We start from the raw sequence: 19,134 nt of genomic DNA on the forward strand, positions 1-19,134 counted from the left end.
AATAACTCTTTTACAAAGACACCAGTCCCTTATGAGGCCCTTACCTTATACTTTATAATGCTAAATTGATGCCAATGCCATCTGTTTGGGGTTTTGAGATTTCAGCATGCATACAAAATTTTGGGGGTGGATATATAAGTTTTAAACCCATAACAATTTGTGCCTTGCCCTTATTCTACTGGAATCTGAGCTCCACAAGGTCAGGTTTTTTTTTTTTTTTTTCATGCACCCAACAGTTAGAAAAGTACCTGGCACACTGTAGATGTACAATAAATAATCTTAGGTTGAAAAGATGAACTGGAATACATAGCCTCTAAAAACGTGTCCAAGCAACTGGGCTAGCTTTGTTCCCTCGTGGCCAAGTCTTGCCTTGAACCCTGATCTCCCAGGGGTGGGACTCCCTACCAGTGGGAGAGCTAGATGCTCTTGCAGTCTATTGGCTTCTGATTTTGTCAGAGACAGGGACTCATCCTGTAACCCAGGTTGGCCATCTTCCTATGTCAGCCTCCCAAGTGTTGGGTTTGAGTGCCCACACCCAGCTTTCTTCTTATAGCCTCCTTCACCCACGCACATGTACATTGCCTGGGATGACTTCAGGTCGCTTTGTTTATAGCAGTCAGGCCTTGTCTGCATCTCTATGGCCCTTTCTCCTGGCCTGGATCTTAACTTCATACTTTCCTCTTAAACATAAGCACCCCTGGCTGTCACTCACTCCTCGGCTCCTAGAGTGTGATGCATTGGTCCCCAGTCCTGCTCTGAATGAGTCTTCTTCCGAATTCTCACTAACCTGCTTTGCAGATCCTAAAGTAGCGATTCTTTCTAAGTTGTGCTGAGTGTGAGAGACGTCACAAACTCCTGAGCATGACTAGACAGAGGTGGCTTCAAAACAGCTAAGAAGATCATGGGCAGAACCCCTTTACTTTTGACGGGGAGGCCTGACTGGGTTGCTGAAGATCTTCTGACTTGGGTGTAAGGCCATTGCCAGGGCTCTAACTGTTGACCTTGTCAGCTAGAAGCTTTGAGAAACACTCATGACTGTGGAAATTGGAGACTGTTCCTGGACTATTTCACAATACTTTTCTCCAGGAAAAAGGAAAAAAAAAAAGACCATATTCTCCTGGCCCCAGTGTTACATAATCTAACCTTTCCCCTGCTGGTTCAAGTGTATGTCACTTCTGTCCTTTTTCTTTTCCCTGAGAAAAGAGTTCACACACTCTGAATGCCAGGCTGCTTTTTCCACCCCTGTGCTACTGAGGACTGGCCACGCTGATCATTGAGTGGTTCCCACAGCCGGCCATCTCTTTCTTTCTGCTTCTTCCTTAGCATATGGAGTCCACTGGGACATCTATTAATCATCCCAATGCATAGAAAGCTAGGTTCCGGCTGTGGTTATTGCAGCAGCTTTGGAGGACCTGCTTACCACGGTCACTGGTGCCATTTGAAGTCTGAGATCTACTGCCTAAATGATGCCTCCCAAGGATAGAGCCTTACAGAAGTCACCGAAAAGGACGGAGTCTGGAGTCAGAAATACCCACAGGGAACATCCGTCACACGCTAGTCCTCCATAGGGAAGCCATCTGGAGACTTCAGGCCTCTGCGTCCTGCTATGTGCTTTGGACATCCCGTTGACCGTTCTCACTCTCAGGTAACTTTTTCTAGAGCCCGTTCATGTCTTCCTCTTCCTTCTACTTCCTTAGTGTTTCTAGGTGAGAAAAGTAGACAAGGCCATTGAGTCACCAAGTAGGGGCTGGAGTCACTCCATGCTGAGGCCTCCTTTCATGTCCCTGTTCCTCCGATATGATGTTTCGTGGTGCAACGGAGAGGGTCAAATTGAGTCTGCATGTGGTGCGCGCTCTGCACCTCAGGGCTTATCATTGCACCATTTGCCAATTCCAAGTAGACCTAAAGTTTTGAAAATGAGAACTCTCTTTGGATTGTTACAAGTGAAAATTTTCAAAAACAAAAACATGATTTCAGTCATGGAATCTCTTCATAGTAACAGGGAGAAAGTCTGCAAGAAAGTCTTAGGAGAAAGATGAGAATTCTAAGACCTCATTGAATTGGCTAAAGGCAACGGTTTGGCAAAGTAAAATATAAGCAGTTTTTGCAAATTGCGAATAAACAACATACATGATAAAATCTTGAATGACAGGCTCATTCATTTCATTCTTAATGTTGTGTAGCTTCAGCGAAGAGCTGATGAAGGTTCCAGACTCTTCCTTCAGAAAAATATGTATTTATGTGCCCCAAATCCAGATATAACTTTAGGAGTTCCAGGCGCCCTGGAACTCCTCATGTGGGTATTTGTCTTGGAGGGCAGAGAGAGCAAACCAGTAGAGTCCAGAGTGGCTCTATGAAACAGAGGTAGCATTATGTAGTAATAAGACAAAGTGTCCTTGAGAGGAAAAGGATGCCAGACCCATTCACGCATAAAGTTAGAACCTTATTATCTTACATTTTATGGATCTCTCCCACCTAAGAATATTGAGTAATCCAAATTCTTGCTCTCTATTTTCTAATTTTACTTACTATTATGAAGCAGCTGTTATGTGCTAGGTCTGGTGTTATTTTCTAATTTTGTGTGTGTATATGTTGGATTCATTTATGTGAATGTATGTGTGCCATGTGAACACTCTCCATCTTATATCTGTGATAGGGTCTGTCTGCATTACTTTCCTATTGCGACAAAGAGACACTGTGACCAAGGCAACTTAAAAAAAATGAAAGCATTTTATTGGGGCCTTGCTTACAGTCTCAGAAGGTGAGCCCATAGCCATTGTGTGGGAGAACACAGCAGCAGGCAGGCAGGCAGGCATAGAGCTGCAGCAGTAGCCGAGAGCTTCCATCAGATCCACAGACACGAGGCAGAGAGTTAAGACGAGGCCTGGCACAGGATTTGCAATCTCAAAGAGACCACACCAATTTCAAGGCCATACTTTCTGATCCTTCCAGAAAAGTTTCACCAACTAGGAACCTAGCATTCAAATATGTGATCTTGTGGGGGCCATCATCCAGATCACCACAGGGTCTCTGGCTTAACCTGGAGATCAGTGGTGCATCTCAGCTGGCCAGTGGACCACAGTGGTCCACCTGTGACTGCCCCCTCCCTCCCAATGCAAGGATTACAAGTGCTTCCTGGCATGCTTGACTTTTTCCGTGGGTGCTAAGGAAGTGAACCTGGGTCCTCAGGCTGTACAGCGAGCACTTTGCCCGTGAAGCCCCTCCTCAGCTCCTCTCTAGCTAATGTTGTTCTCTCAGGAGTCACCAGAGCTGGTGGGTCAAGGGCTCTGATGCTGATTCCAGGTAAAGTACCAACAAGGACAGGACTATCCTGTTGCTAAGCAAGAGGGGGCAGGGTGGGCTTCCCACAGAGCAGACACCTGTGCATTTTTTAATCCTTATTCTAAGCAGTAGCAAGGCTTCCCTTTACTCTCTATGGTAGACAGATAATTTCCTTCTGGAAAACAGCTTCCATTTTCCCTGGCATTTGGGCAACTGAACTTAGTTCTACTTAAAAATTCTGTTCTGCATTTAAAAAATCATTTCTTTATGACCATCGCTCCTTGATAATTTCTTTTTCTCACCAGTAGTAGACCTAGTAGTTGATGAAAGCAAACTGTTGGAAGAACCACCCTTCTCTTCTTTTTTTAATAAACAAATAATTTTATTAATTATTTGAAAATTTTTATAATTATTTTAGTCACATTTATTGCCAAATCTTTTGTTAACTCCTCCCAGATTCACCCCCCCCATCTTCTGTTTCCCCAACTTTATGTCCTTTTTAAAAAATGTAATAATCCATTGACTGCATATACTTCTAGATATGGGGCCATCCAGTGGCGTATGGTCTACCTACTAGGAGTCATACCTTAGAGAAATCTGACCCTCTTCCCCCAGAAGCCCTCAACCATTCCGTAGTTTCCCAGTGAGAAGTAGAAGTCACATAATCTGGTTCCCACTCCACACTCGAACACTGGTTGGCTTGGTCTTGTGTAGGCAACCCCAGTCCATGAGTTCAGGTACACAGTGGTTCTGTTATGCTCAGAAGACATTTTTAGTTCTGGTCTCCCTTGACCTTTGGCTCTTATAATCTTTTCTGCCTTCCTCTTCTGTGATAGTCCCTAAGTTCAGGGAAAACAGTGAGAAAGAGATGCTCCATTTGTGGAAGAGCACTCCAAAGACACCAGTTCTCAGCGCGATGACCTGTTGTGTGTTTCTGGGCTATCAGGCACTGCACAGAGAGATTTCTCTGATGAAGATAAAGAGATGCACTAATCCATAGGTAGAGAGGTGCTAATTTAGAGGGCACTTTTGACACTATGTTTACTATCTAAAATACTATTAGGAGATTCAAGTCTGGGGCCTGCGAGCTGCCCAGCCATGGATTCTTGGCCAGATTTATAGCACCAGGCATGTGTTTCTGCCACCCTTCTTAGACTTGTAGCTGTGAAGGGCAGACTTCCACAGAGAAGTCTGTAATGCCTGTGTTTATGTCTGGAGACTGGAAAGGGTGGGACTTAGAGGGGAGGATTTGGGAAGGTCAGGGGAGGTCTAAGGGCTATTTAAGAAAACCTTTAATTTCATTTATTCATTTAATGTGTGCATATGTTTGCATGTGTGGACATCAGAGAACAACTTGCTAGAGTTTGTTCTCTCCTTTCACTATGTGGGACCTGAGGGTTGAACTCAGGTCATCGATCTTGGTAGCAAACATCTTTATTTACTGAGCCATCTCACTGACCCCCTAGAGCTATTTTTGTGCAGTGTGTACACTGTTTTATTGCAAATCATCATAGATGTGCTTTTATAAGTATGGAAGCCCAGTTATTCTAACAGAAAACTTTGCATAGTAATTTCCTGATAGGCGTCTTGATACATTTTTTTCCTGTGTTAAAAATCTATTGATGGTGTAAGGTTAACCTGAATTTGATATAGTACTTCTCCAGATTATTTTCTTTGTGTTTGTTGTCTGAAGATAGCCTCCCCCACTTCCACATTTCTTTCTTTTGAAAAAGGATGTCTTCCCCCTTAGAAGTTCCCGTTAGAGCGTCAATGTTGGCAAGAGGGCAGTGGGAAGCCTCCTTGGGTGTTGACCATGCCATAGATCTATTGCCATCTCCTACCTGTCCCTACGCATTGAAAGCCCAGTTTCTGGGTCTTGTATAATCTCTGAGCAGTACCTGAGATCCCGGAAGAAGACACTGTTAACCTCCAGATGATGAGAGAGACTTATGTGGGTGTGGCCAACACAGTGATGCGGCTGTGGGTCCAGAGACCATGCCCACTCATCTCCACTGGCTGATTTTTCTCTGTCCTTGGATAACTTCATCTATTAGGAGTTGTCCTACATCTTCTACTCTACCCCAAGGTGCCCTTGCTGAGGCTCACTACCCTGTTGAAGCCTGCAAAGTCATAGCCCAGTGAGCTCCGTGAAGTTGGCTGTGATATTAGTTAATTTTCTTGTTGCTGTGACTTGATATATAAGGGAACAATTTAAGGCAGAAAAGATTTCTGTTGGCTTATGGTGTGAATGGATATAGTCCATTAGGTGGAGAAATACATGGTGAGGTTCATGACCACAGCACCAGGAGGCTAGAATTCCTCACACATTGGAGTTCAAGAAACAGAACTCAGAGTTGGGACTCAGCTATATCCCATAGGCCTCTCTCCCAGCCGCCTACTTCCCACAACTACTCCCTACCTTTAAAAGGTCTATACCCCCTCCCACTCAAGCAGCATCACTGGCTGAGGGCCACACATGAGCTTGGCGGGGGGGGGGATGCTTCTCTTTCAAGTCACAGTATGCAGAATCAGCTCTGGTCTCTCCAGTCCAGAGGTTGAGGGGCTTCCCCAGATGCCTAGTAGTGGTCCAATTAACAATGAGAGGTGGGGGCTGGGACATCATCAGCCCTTCACTTGGTTGTCCAGGCAACAGGAGCCACAGGCAGGACAATTTCTTTAGCAAACTGGCAGGGTGAGTGGTCAGGTACTCTGCTATCTCCAGGTAGGAGATCTCAATTTGAGCTTCACTTCATGAGGAGAAGCAGACATTCAGGGCTACTTTTCCACTGTGGTAGAATTGAGAGAGTTTTTGAGCATTTCTCAGTGGAAGCATCTTTGCTAGTAAGGACAAATGGAGAATGGGGGCAATTACCTATATATTGAGTCCCAAGCTCTGCTGTCCTCTGGAGTGTTGGACAAAAAGCACACACTCCAAATAAAAAAACCCTGATTTTTAAATTTTAGCCCAAATCATCTGTATCATAGCAAGATCTTACTTGAAAGACCCAGACACACTATATCAATTTTCCGCATTCTTTTGCTGTGGAAACTGAGCTGTTAGTGGCCACTTTTGAAATAGGAGAATGGGTCAAACACACAGACACACAGACACACACACTCACACACACAAAACACAACAAAAAAAATCGAGGTTGTAACCTAGAAAAATTTCTAGACTTTCATTGTTTGGTATTTTCTTAATAAAGTGTGTGCCAGGAGGAGGGGATGCGAATGCTGTCCCCACCTCTCTCTATTAATAGGATGTAGCAGGTGACATACTTCCAATGAGAGGGTAGGTTTTATTGTTCATGTGGAAGAATGCATGTGAGGAAATCAGGAAGACATGCCACTTCTCTCTGATTGGTACTGAAGAGATTTAATTTGTCCTGTGTTTGTTTCAATTATGCCGTATTCTACTTCTACAGTTAAATTGTTCTTTTCTTATTTGTTGTTCATTTATCAAGTCAGTCTGATAGTGTTGAATACAGCATAATTAGACTTTTTATTTCCTCAAAGGAGAGGTTTTCTTTCCCTCATGGAAAACACAGAATATTTTAAGACAATGTTAGTCTTGGCAGATATTTTTATCTGTAGTGAACTCATGAGGAAGCTAAGCCACTCACTAACAACTCCTTTGTCACCTGATGGAGCTGATCTTGCTTATTCTTGAGACCTCACCCTCTTCCTATGACACATCTGTGTTTGTTGCATGTGTGTGATTCTGTGGGTTGACTCAGGAGTTGCAGCAGAGGGTTATGGCATGGAGGCTTGATGTGGACCCCTGAAGTTGAACACATTCTAGCGGAATGGGCGCAACATCTCAGCATCCATGGTCTCCTTGTCCATCAGTAGCTCCTGCCTCTGTGGGCTGTTGAAAGTGCTTAGAGTACCTTAGATATCTGCTTTTATCGTGAGATAACATTTGCTGTGATTTTCATTCCTTTCCTCTCAAGAAAGCATAGTCTAGAAGGCAGAGGGCCATTATCACTGTCTAAGGACAAACAGCCTCTCATATATTTTATATACATTTTTTTATATTACAAATTTGTATTCTTAGAGAAAAGGACTCAGAGGACTGAGGAGATGGCTCAGTGGATAAAGGACCTGGGTTCGAGTCTCCAGCACCGATGTAAAGATCCATGGCTGCATGTGCCTGTAACCCAGATTGTGCTCTCTCTCTCCCTCCCCCACCTCTCGTGTCTGTGTCTGTGTCTATGTGTGTGTGTGTGTGTGTGCGCGCGCGCACGTGGATTCCAGGAGCTCACTGGCCAACTAACACAGTCAGCTTCTGGTTCAGTGAGGGGCCTGTCTCAAGGAAGTGTGGTGGAGAACCACAGCAGAAGACACATGTCTTGCTTTGGCCTCTGCATGCGTGGGCACAGGAGCATGCCCATGTACTTCCGTGTACCTGTACACTCATATCCCCCTCCCCCACAGAAAGGAAATGGTCTATACTCGGTTCTGAATCTAGTGCTTGTTCTATTTTGAGAATTCCTGCCCTGGGTAATTTTCTTCTCTATATTGATGTGCGCAACTGACTCTAACAGGTAACTAAATGCTATCTGAAAGCACGATTCACCCCTCTCGGCAAATCAAATAATGGAGGGATTCAATTCATTTGGGCGGGAGGAAGCATTTGGCTTTTTAAAACGTTTGAACTATTCAAAACGTTTTATTGAATCACTTTGCCTTTCACCAGAAATCATAATAAAAACAATAAAACTAAGGCTGCCCCTGCCATGCTTAGGTTATGTGATTTTTTTCCTTGTATAAATGAAGCTTATTAAGTTTAATGTTTGTTAAATTGAAATCAAACATTCTATGTAACAACTAAAAGACATCCTATTCCATGTAATCTGGGGGAGTTAAATTCAGACACATTTATGCATTTGGGTTATGTTAGGGCTAAACTCACTAGTGAATGGGAAACTGAAGACAGTTAAGACAATTTATTCTAAACATGTTTAAATCATTAGTTATGAGACATTTGACTTCATTTCTCCTCAAAGCTAATTCTGAGATTCTTCTCTTACCCAGCATGCACCAGTGTGCATGCAGAGGAGGGCTTGAGGCAATGGCCAGAGAGGTCCCTTCTGGTCTTTTGCCTGCCACCATTCTTATTTCTAGAAAAATCATCCTCTGTCAGACTTACAGCGTGGAAAAAGTTTAGCACATTAAAGCAACACAGCCCGCCATTCAAAGCATATGTTACAAAAAATATAGTAGATTTTATAAGCTGTTAAAATTTCAAACGTTTTTTTTTTGTTTTTTTAAAGGAGGGGTCTGAACGCAGTGGTAATATGTTTGCTTAGCTCATCAAAGTTTTGGCTTCTTCCCCTAGCACCGGGAAGAACAAAATAAATTTAAAATATTTTTTAATCTCATATTTTTACTTCAACCTGCTCGTCTTTGAGTTTAAAAGAAAGAAAGACAAACAAACAAAATCCTGAGTGTTTAAAAGCCAACCACGTTGGCGTACACACTTAATTTAGTACTTAGAAGGCTGAGGCAGGAGGATTACTGAGAGTTTAAGGCCAGTCTGGACTACAAAGTGAGACCTTGTCCCAATAAAACAAAACAAAGCAAACAGGATTAGAGCCCTAAAGCAAACAGAATATAGCCAAGCCCCATAAACTAGTAAATTACTGAAGGAAATGCCAAACAGTCTCCAGAAGGCTCACATACCTGAAGGACTTTGGAGTGACAGGACTTACTGAGTGACTCCTTGCGTCAAGGAGTGAAAGAGAGAAGGTTTGGGAAGAAACACCGAAGAAACACCCTCACGCCAATTTAGCTAATTTTGGGTGAGGAAAATTTATGCGTTCAGAGGATGCTTTTTTATTTTATTTTTCCGAGTCAACATGCCGGTCTAGACTCTGAGCTTTATTGCAAGTAAAGAGAAAACGGGCTGGATCACCTTAAAAAAAAAAAAAAAGTCTCAGCTAATTGACCGGAGGCTTGTCCCTCTGCAAACTTCTCTCTGTAGACAAACGCTGAGAAAGTTGGAATCGGGCCTGGCAGGACAGAGGAAGGCCACCCCCTCCCCTATTATCCGGAGCAGAGTTTCCAATCACAGTCAAGCGGTGGTGCTAATTCCTTGCTTCTGAGACTGCATTTCCTAATTTCATGGTCATAATAGCTCGGGAACGGCTTCTACCAAAACTGAAAACACAAGGCTCCATGCTCAGCAGCCCTGTGACGCCAGGAGAGGCCAATGTCCCCTCCTCTGCCATCCCCTAGCGCGAGAAGGCAGTCTTTGGGGGACACTCTTCTCAAGCAGGTACTCCTATGTCTTCTCCATTTCTTTACAGTCCCCCGCCCCTTTCTTTCTTTTGGCTTTACTGTGCTATTACGTGTAAGCAGGCTGGAGTCTCAAGAGCTCGCCTTCCCTGTGAAAATTTGTCCGTTTCCTTTCTTTCATTGCTCCAGGGATATTCTACAAAGTTTCCGGCAAACGTTACCACGATGTTAGCATGTTAAACCTGACCTTGGTGCCATGGAAATACACCCTGGGAGTCACGTTCAGCTGAGTCAGAGGGCGACGTGGTTATCTTTTCTTAGTACGGCTCTGACAGGCTGCCTGCCTTCCCCAGATCACGTCTATTTATTGGTCCCAGGTCTGGCTATTGAGGATTCTGTACGGTTGAAACGTGCGTGAGTTTAAAAAGTTTCTGCTCAGACTGGTGTTGTACTTGCCTCAACGCGACCTCGTTGCTTAATCTTTGGTGCTGTGACTTAAGGGAGCTTGATCTCAGTAAGCAACCGGAATAAACCATCGTTTGGTTTTCCGAAGGTAGCTGGGTTTTCTGCAATCTAGTAATTCATCTTGCCTTGAAGTTGCCCGATGACCGTCGGCGAGTTCTGAGCCCCGTAGCTCAGACCTGAAAGTAGCCATGGGTGACTGGTTTTTCTTTCTTTTTTTTTCTTTTTTTTTTTTTGAGGCAGGGTGATGTGGATGTTAAGGATGGCGTGTGCCACTCGCTGACGCTGGGGTAGTGACAAAAGGCAGAGAAGGATACTTTCATTTTGGCCACAGGAAAAGCCACCCGTTTCCTGTAGTGGAAAGTCTCGTGCTTGAAGAAGAAGTTGCCAGTGTTTGTTCTCTCTGACTTGCCTAGAAAAGCCTAGATGGTTAGAATCCATTTAAAAACTTTTTACCTAATATAAGGGTTGGGTTTTATTAAGATGTTTGATCATGGCATGAAGTACCACTCACGGGTGCCAAATGTTTTAAAATTAGCTTCTTGGGCCAAATCTAGGAGATTTATAGAGCACCTCCACCCACAAGGCTGCTGGGAAATGTATTGAGTTTTGAATTTGAAACAATAATGTATGCTGAGAGGGTGGGAAGTGAAAGCGTTTGAATTTTTTTTTTAAAGTCAATAGGGCGGGGACCTCTGTGATCAGCCCCTACTTCTTTTCTTTAAAATTCTTTTCTCTTCCCCCCAACCTAATAAAAAGACCAATGTTTTGCTCTTGTCTTGCTAATAAATACTCCAAGAAGGCCCCATCCTTGGCCTTGTGTAGATATAAGACTGTAGCAATTGGATCCAATCTTGTAGTGATTGGTAGATTTTTGTCACAGAAGTTAGAAATAAAACTGACCTAGGCATTAGAGACAGGCCATCCAGGAAGAAAGGCAACATATTGCCGTGATTATCAGGGTTGTGTGAGTGCATGGGCTTTGACACTGGGAGGTAATTGTTCAGGTTTGCTGCTCACGACAGCAAAGGAAGAGAATAAAGCCCTACAGAATAAATTTGCGGCAACAGCAAAGTCAGACGGCTGCCTTTGTTTTCAATGATTGTGGGCTTTCCTTCAGTTTGGGACTCAGAATCACCTGCCATCCATTCATCCATCCGCCTTCCTCCAAACGTAAACACCGAATCCCTATAGACATTACACCAGGTACCTGCTGAGCCTTCTTAACATGGGTAGTTATCTCTACCCTGCCTGAGTCTGTCTCTGTATTTTTGGCCCACTTGCTCAGAATGATTGCCTGAGCTGAGGCCACGGGTGAGTTTCAGTTTGTTCCATGGGTACAGGGGAGGCCGTAAGGAAAAACAGGCAAGAGAGTGACCATCTTGGATAAGACCATCATACCTTTGGTAAAACACATAGGAGGTGTAGTCCTGCCCACCTACCTCTGCCTGGGCTCACTGGCTGGTTACTGAGACAGAGATACCACCTAAGAGACTCCCTCTGAGTCCCTATGAGACACAGAGACTCACCAAGTGCATGTGTGTGAGCACGCATGTGTGTGGTATGATGTGTGCGGGGGTGGGGGTGGGGCTGCTGTGGTCCATAGTAAACATGTGGAGGTCAGACAACATCATTATGGAGTCACTTCTCTCCTATCTTTCCATGGGTTCTGGGAATTGAACTCGGGTCTCCAGGCTTGCACAGGGAGTAAGTCACTCAGCCGTCCCTGCCCCTCCCCCAATGCTCTTTGTAAAGGAAAGCCCTCTACAGGTAGCTTTTGCTAAAGATGGTGATGATGACGGTGATTTTGCCTCTTAAAGCGACATCCTAGTAATCTTTTTTCTAGATCATCTCCTGAGACCGCAGCAGCGAAACTGCATGGTCCCAAGAACTGCACGAATTTCTTGGAGTCTAATATTTTTGTTTTCCTCTGAAAGTCCATGACTTTTCGAGATCCAAGGAGCTTGAGCTCTCTACCCATCCCTAGATATATTCTGCTATCAAGCATATTCTGCTGTCTAGTTGTCCTCCTCAGTTAACCTTCCGGTGAGGATTCACAGGTCCAGGGAAAGTGACCAAGTCCCCGCCTTAACTCCTCCTACTTCCTAGCTTTGCCATTCAGGGCCAAGTTCCTCACCCTTGGCCTCCAATCTTTGCCAGGAAGGAGCAGTAGGAGAGTTGCTACCAGGTGTCACTTCATGGGTTCAGTGAGCTTGAAGCACGTGTGGAACTATTTGCAGCCTTCACGTTTTAGGAACTCAATATAATGCTTATAATAATATCAGAATTCAGAGATTAGAGACAGTAAGGTTATGAGTTCAAGGTCAGCCTAGGCTACCCAGTAGTAAGTCCCTGTGCTACTCAGCTATCCCCACTGAAAGGAAAGAAAGAAACTCAATATGGAGAAGTCTTTTCATTCTAAGTTTGGTGCTCAGTAAACGTTGTTTGAATAAATGGATAGAACCTACGGGCGGCATCCTAGATGTGAGGGACTGGTGTCCATCCAATTGCAACACTGAATTTGTTCTAAAAACATAAAAGGGAGTCATTCCTGCCAACTGAGCATTGCACCTGCCAAAAACACCCCTGCTTTGTGATCTACGTGGAAAGAGAAGGCAGAATGCCCCCAAGCTCCAGCTCTTCATCTCACTATCACCCCTTCTCTATATCTCTAAGTATCTCACCCCTTTGTGAGGAACAAGGTCTTGCTGAGACGCGCCTTTCTGATACCATGCAATGCATGCTTTGTGTCTGTCTTCACATTGACAGGTCAGGTGGAAGAGTGAGATGCATAGCTCAGTAGAGCAACTGCTTATTTAGCACACATGAGATTCTGGGTTACTTCCTGGTGTCATTACTCCCAAAGAGAAGTGCTTTGATCTGTTGTTGGGCAAATGCTCCTAGTCTATGCACACATAGTTTGGATACTAAATTTCTAATTCAGGACAAGGACCTAGGAAAGGCTCTCCAGTACTGGTCCATATGTTTAGTCTTTACGAGCTTGTATTAGTAACCAGATTACAGTATTACTTTTGTTCTCAATGGCTAGGAATCGCTCATTTTGCTTCACGTCATTGATCCCTCAGTGTTGGAATGTGCGATGCTTTTCCTTGTTGTCACATTTAACTCTCACAACAACCCAGCTCTCCAGTAATAATATGATTCCCATTATACAAAGGAGAAAATTAAGGCTTTGTACAAATAAATGATAGGTCCCACCCAGTTTCAAAGGTGGCAGCCTAGTCTTAGGAGACAAAAGTCCATCTTGGTGTAGGAGGGTCTTCTTTCTATGTGTTGATTTCATTGGTCAAATAAAGAAACTGCCTTGGCTTTTTGATAGGGCAGAATTTAGATAGGTGGAGTAGACTGAACAGAATGCTGGGAGAAAGAAAGCAGAGTCAGGCAGATGCCATGGCTCTCCTCTCCGAGACAGATGCTGGTTAGACTCATGCCGGTAAGCCACAGTCAAGTGGCGATACACATTAATGGAGATGGGTTAAACGAATATGTAAGAGTTAGTCAATAAGAGGTTGGAACTAATGGACCAGGCAGTGTTTAAATGAATACAGTTTCTGTGTAATTATTTCGGTGTAAACTAGCCGGGCGGCCGGGTGCTGGGAACGCAGCCCCCCCTTTACAACACATCTAATTTTCAAGCCCATGTTATCATCTTTATTTGATAGAGAATATTTGTTTCTTAAGCATTTTGCTGTTATGAACCTTGTCCTGGAGCAGCAAACTGAGCTCCTATCCCAGGAGATAGTATACCACCCCAAGGCCCAGTCTCTCTGCAGTGAGTGACACCTGACTTACAGAAGTTTCATGGCTCCTGATGCAAATTCAAGGTGATAATACGTATGCACGTTCACCGTCATCAATGCAGACTGTTACATGAAATGCACAAATAATTACGTAGCTGTATTGTGATATCTTGCGAGGAAAGAAAGCGAGCTTCGAGGTTCAGTGTGGTGCTAGGGAGTGCAGTGTGAGGTAGTCTCACTGGCGCCTGGGAAGAGCTCAGGGTGTGCAGAAGTGTGAATGGAGGGAGCCTCTGGGTATGCGATAAAGCTCACACGTGAGGTGGGGGTGGCAATGATGTATTGGAAGAAGTCTTCTTCCTGAGGTGCCAGTGTGACTTGGGAGATGTTCTCCAGTGTGAGATGACAGGGGGCTAGGTAGGTGAAGCCCTGCCCCTTCTAGTGCAGAAGTTGTCAAATGTCTCCTTGGTTATTCACCTGTCACTCCGTTTTCTCAACTACAGCCTCTAGGGGTGTGATCTGGTTCTAGCCTCTCACTTAAAGTCAACAATTCTCAGTTCCTTGCGGGGTTCTCCTTGCTGAGGATAGACATTAATGGGCACAGTCTTCACCTGCTTTCCTTTGTTGCCTTAAAGACAATCACACAACCTTTTGGTCACTGCTCATCGAAAGGAGATGAGGCAGATGGAGAGGGGACAGCAGTGCTGGGACCTCAGGCTGTGTAAGGTTAGTCAGCTTGCTAAGTGGCTGGTGGCCCTGGTTGCTGCCCTTCTCTGGAGTGTTGGCATGACACGTTGTTGTTGTTGTTGTTATTGTTAAGATTTCTTATTCCTTGGTTCTTATCAAACCATTTGCTTGTTAGGGGGCTATCAGCTAAATTCTCTAAATGGACCGGTTAGGGTTAGGGTTAGGGTTAAGGTTAGGGGGGACCCCCTTCTCCATGTGCTTCAGAAGAGCCACCCTGGTCCTTCTGCACATGAGATGTATGTGTTGATACCCTTCCTCCCTCTGTGCTCACCAAAAGAGTCTCATTGGGGTCTTTGCTTTGAGAATTGTGATAAATATTCTTAAGGACTTGACAAGGACCTTTAAGTCCCTCTGTAGGATGATATTTTTTGAATTTAAATCCTTCTGTTGGATAATATCTTTTGAACTCTGATTTTTATTTGCACAATCAATAATTCATTAGGATTTGCTTTATTAAAACATTACAAAGAGAGGGAACCTAGTAAAGCTGGTCATATCATATGCGTGAGAATCTGTTTTTGCATCTTTTTGTGTAAAGCTATGTCACATCTGTAAATTCTTTCCCAATAAGTGATTTTTGGAAATCCCATTTGCATGGGATCGCTTATTGGAAAAGATGTAGTTCAATTTGACTTGCTTATTAAATTCTTAATTTTGCCCGGGATTGAGCAATAACTATAAAGTTCTCCTGTGCCTCATCAAGCTCTGTGCTAAAGAATCTGCTGCAGACCCGACTGGGAGGGCCCCAGGTGCCAACGTCAAGCTTCTGCTCAGGGTTACATTGTTGTTGGACCCTGGGAAGGACCTGGTACCAATTCGCATTAGGGATGCAGTTGCTGTGTTTGATTGAACGCGATGCATTCTTTGTTCTCTAGAAGATTTCTAAAAATCAGATGTGAAAGGTTAGGCACATGCTGTGATGCATGATTGCTCCAGACTGACTATGGCATGTGCTTAATTAATTGAGTAGGAAGTAAGATATCTTTGATAGGGATGAGCTCCGTGGTGTGGAAGCACACCGAGGAGACGTTGATTCTGATCAGCATAGGGGAGTTTGTGACAGGAAGTGAAACTTGGCCTTCACCCAGAAAAAGGGCAAGGGTGCTCGGGGAAGGTGTTAGGGGGTGGAAGACTCTAATCCAAGGTGTGGGGCAATCACTTTGGGGGATAAGGAGTTGGTCTCAGAGGAAGATAGGTAAAAAGTATACAAGGAGGAGTTAGCAAGAATTTAGAACTGTGGAGTTAAATGCCATTTTAAGGACCTCAGATCTCGTAATGTAGGCATTAAGGAGTTTTGTGCGAGGCTGTAATGAAATGACACCTTCACTTTGGGAATACTGTGTGGATTGAAGTTTTTGGTTGAAGAGTGAGCACATCAATTTGGAGGTGATTGGAACAGTTCAAGAGAGGTGAACTATTAATTTAAAGTGGACGACTTAAATTGGGCAATTTAACAGATCTTTTAAGGACTCAATTTTCAAATTACAATTATTGATGGAGGTTAAAAAAAGGCTTTCAAAATGGTTAATAGAGGAGTGGGAGGGGTATCAGAAGATGTCGCTCCAAAGTGGACCTGGTGATGCAAGCCTTCATCCCCAGTTACTCAGGAGACCGAGGCAGGAGGATCACTCATGGAAGATCTCGGTGGGGCACAGAATGAGTTCAACACCAGCTATGAAATTTGATAATACCATTCTCAAAATAAGTTCGGAGAGGAGTGTAGTTCTGTAGTAAAGGGCTTGCGTAGAACATAAAAGGTCCTGTGTTCAGTTTCCAGTAACAGATAGCCAGACACACATGCACACTGAGTACCCTGTTATCTTCATAATGGCAAGATGGATCTAATCGCAGAGCTGCTGTAAGACTGTGTTCAGGGACCACTAGGGACTAAACAGCACACTTCACACGTGGGATAGTTTTATGGCAAAATAATCTCATTTGGATAGGCTACAGATTCATAGCATCATAGCTCCTATTTGTATAAGGTGGAGGCTGCTACAATTATTATAATTTATTCATATTTGTCAAACATGTATTCTACACTGAGTACTGGAACAACTCTCTGACTTTGGAGGCCTAATTCCCTAGCAAATGGTTGAAGGCATGGCGCAAGGGGTGTGATTCCCACATGGGTACCAAATTACGCTTCGTTCTTCAGCAGTTTCCATTTGGAACAGCAAGCTAAGCCCTTAGCATACGCACAGTTAAGCCCATAGGTGCCTGTCTGGGAGTGAAAGACGGCAGATGCTATCGGAGGCTCTGTTTGGGAAGGGAGCCTGTTAAACCTCTTGTCACTGTTGATAATTTCAGACTGCTGGAGCTTGGAGCCAAGGGCAGCGATTGGAGGGCCAGAGAAGCGGAGTGGAAGGAGACTGTCCTTTCCCCCTTCCTCTTCTTTGCTGTCTTTTAAAGGAGGAGGGTATTGTAAAGGTTAGGGTGGTAGTTATGTAAGAAAACAAGACAAGGGTTTATTAGGGACAGGAGTCAGGAGGAAACACTAAGCACATTCAGTACCAGTCAGAATGAACCTTGAGGGTTGCTTAGATGTGCTGAGAGTGTCCCGTGGTAGCTGATGCCTGACTCTCCTGCTTTGAGCAGGGACGGACATACAGGGAAGCGGTGACACGGTGTCATTCTTCGGAAGGAACACTGCTCATGTTGCTTTGGTGTCCTACCCTCCAGCCCACTGAACGTCACAAATCAAAGGGAGAGCTGCTTCAAAATCTAGTTAGCAACAATAACAAGAAGAGATTCATAGAAAAACGTTTTCTAGGAAAGGAAAAAACCAGAAACCAAAAGTCAGCTTACTGCAGCGCTCGTGTTGCATAAGCAGGATTCAAGTGCTGGGTTATTAATCACCCAGAACAGTTCACAAATTATTGCGTCCAGATGAGACAGGCCCTGTGTCTCCTGTCTCACCATCTGGACCCTGTCCATCTCACTCCTCCCTCAGCACTTGGAGTAGAAGGGACATTTAAATGTGCCAATTTTCTCCTTGTGGGAAGCCTTGGTCGTATGTCGAGCAAGGAGAAGGATTTACGTTATTACAGAGAAGAAGGCTGTGGGCTCTCCAAGGCCTTAATTTGTTGGTAGGAAATTCTAACATCTACCACCACTTATATTTGGAACTTGAGTACCTCAGGCAGGTTTGTAGATATATAAAAGTATGGTTATTAGGCTGCACTTGACTTCTTCATCCAGTTCCTCAGCTCAAAATTTATTACCTGATTTTTTTTCTTTTTTATTTATCAAACCTATCCTCAGAGGAGAGGTATTTTCTGTAGCCACAAGAAAACATCTGTGAGCTCAAACCTTAGAGGCAAAGAGCCAGTGAGAACATTTGGCTTGTGAAGCTCAGGTTACAGGAGAAGAGAATTAATCAAGGAAACCCTTAAAACTACGAAGAAGGCAAGTCAGAAATGCCTCTTATCGCTGGCAGGCTGAAGTCCTGAGTTCATAGCAATTAAGAGATGTCAGAATCCACAATGAATCAAGTAGGAGTGTCGTATTCTGGTAACTTTGGAAGCTGGTGTCGGTCCTGACTGCCGGGATTTATGGTAGATTATATAATGGAATCCCGAGTTCTGAGACATCAAAGGAAAACCCTTGCTCTCTCGCCACTCATTCTCATAGGTCAAGCCTACGCAGCAGCGAGCCAAGGGGAGGGTTGAGTAGTTATCTGAAGTAGGCAGTAGAGACGGCCAAACCAGATAATGCATAACCAGAAAGTCACTGTGGAGGGAGAACCGTGGACTGAAATAGGATAAAGAGCGAGGGTAGAATGCCAGGAAACTTGGTCAATGTCCACAGTCCAGCTTCGCTGGACAACAGCCACTGCCTTGCTTCACACAGTTGCTCAGAACCAGCCTAAAACACCAGGGCAAACTTTAAAAGTTTGTTACTAAGATGACTGCACGCTTGTGCAAATTTTCTCCATATCAATGATATTATTGGTGATTGTGTCTAATCCTAAGTGACTGCATTTCACTCTCTCAGATGCCTGGGTGGAGGTGACAGAGTATGCCCACGCCATCTGATTTAACATGGGGGAAAAGTTTCTTGCAGAAAGTAGTTGAGTATTATCTTTGATTAGCTTATTTCCCATTCACAGTACGTGTGCTTTTCCCATTGAAAACACCTCTGCCTTTCTAGCACTTGGAGTTCATTATGTTTCACGCAGCACCACAAAGAGCAACACGACACCAGTGAAATCTAGTGGCCCTACAACAGCAAGACTTGAACAACCACAGAGAGTTGAAGCAGAAGAAAATCACCGAAAAAATAGCTTCAGGAGAATGTTTGAGACCCTTAAAGAGGAAATGAGGAATTCCGTCAAAGAAATGGAAGAAAAGACAAGCAAAAAATTGGAAGACATCACCAAATCCCTTAAAGAAAACCAAGAAAAAGCAATCAAACATATGAAAGAAACTATTCAAGACTTGGAAACCGAAAAAGAGACAATAAAGAAAACACAAGCTGAGGGAATTATAGAAACAGAAATCATGAGAAAATGACCAGGAACCACAAATGCAAGCATAAACAGCAAAATACAAGAGATGGAAGAGAGAATCTCAAGTGCTGAAGACACAATAGAGGAAACAGACTCATTGGTCAAAGAAAACATTAAATCTAACAAAAGCTTAAC

The 19,134-nt window shown here is 44.0% G+C and overlaps 1 protein-coding gene across 3 annotated transcripts in view; it reads left to right on the forward strand.

The window, feature by feature from the left end:
- The first annotated feature begins 1,185 nt into the window (after positions 1-1,185).
- Esr1 (estrogen receptor 1) overlaps positions 1,186-19,134 on the forward strand; it is a 367,895-nt gene continuing 349,946 nt past the window's right edge. For 2 of the 3 annotated variants that reach the window (XM_048419877.3, XM_048419859.3), the window contains exon 1: positions 9,273-9,562. The gene's annotated coding sequence lies outside the window, so the exon portion shown is untranslated. Of the gene's footprint in view, positions 1,646-9,272; positions 9,563-19,134 lie in introns of those variants that run through there. The other variant, XM_048419867.3, reaches the window with a different exon arrangement.

Source organism: Myodes glareolus, chromosome 1 (genome assembly GCF_982192425.1).
Source record: "Myodes glareolus chromosome 1, mMyoGla1.1, whole genome shotgun sequence".
NCBI lineage: Eukaryota > Metazoa > Chordata > Mammalia > Rodentia > Cricetidae > Myodes > Myodes glareolus.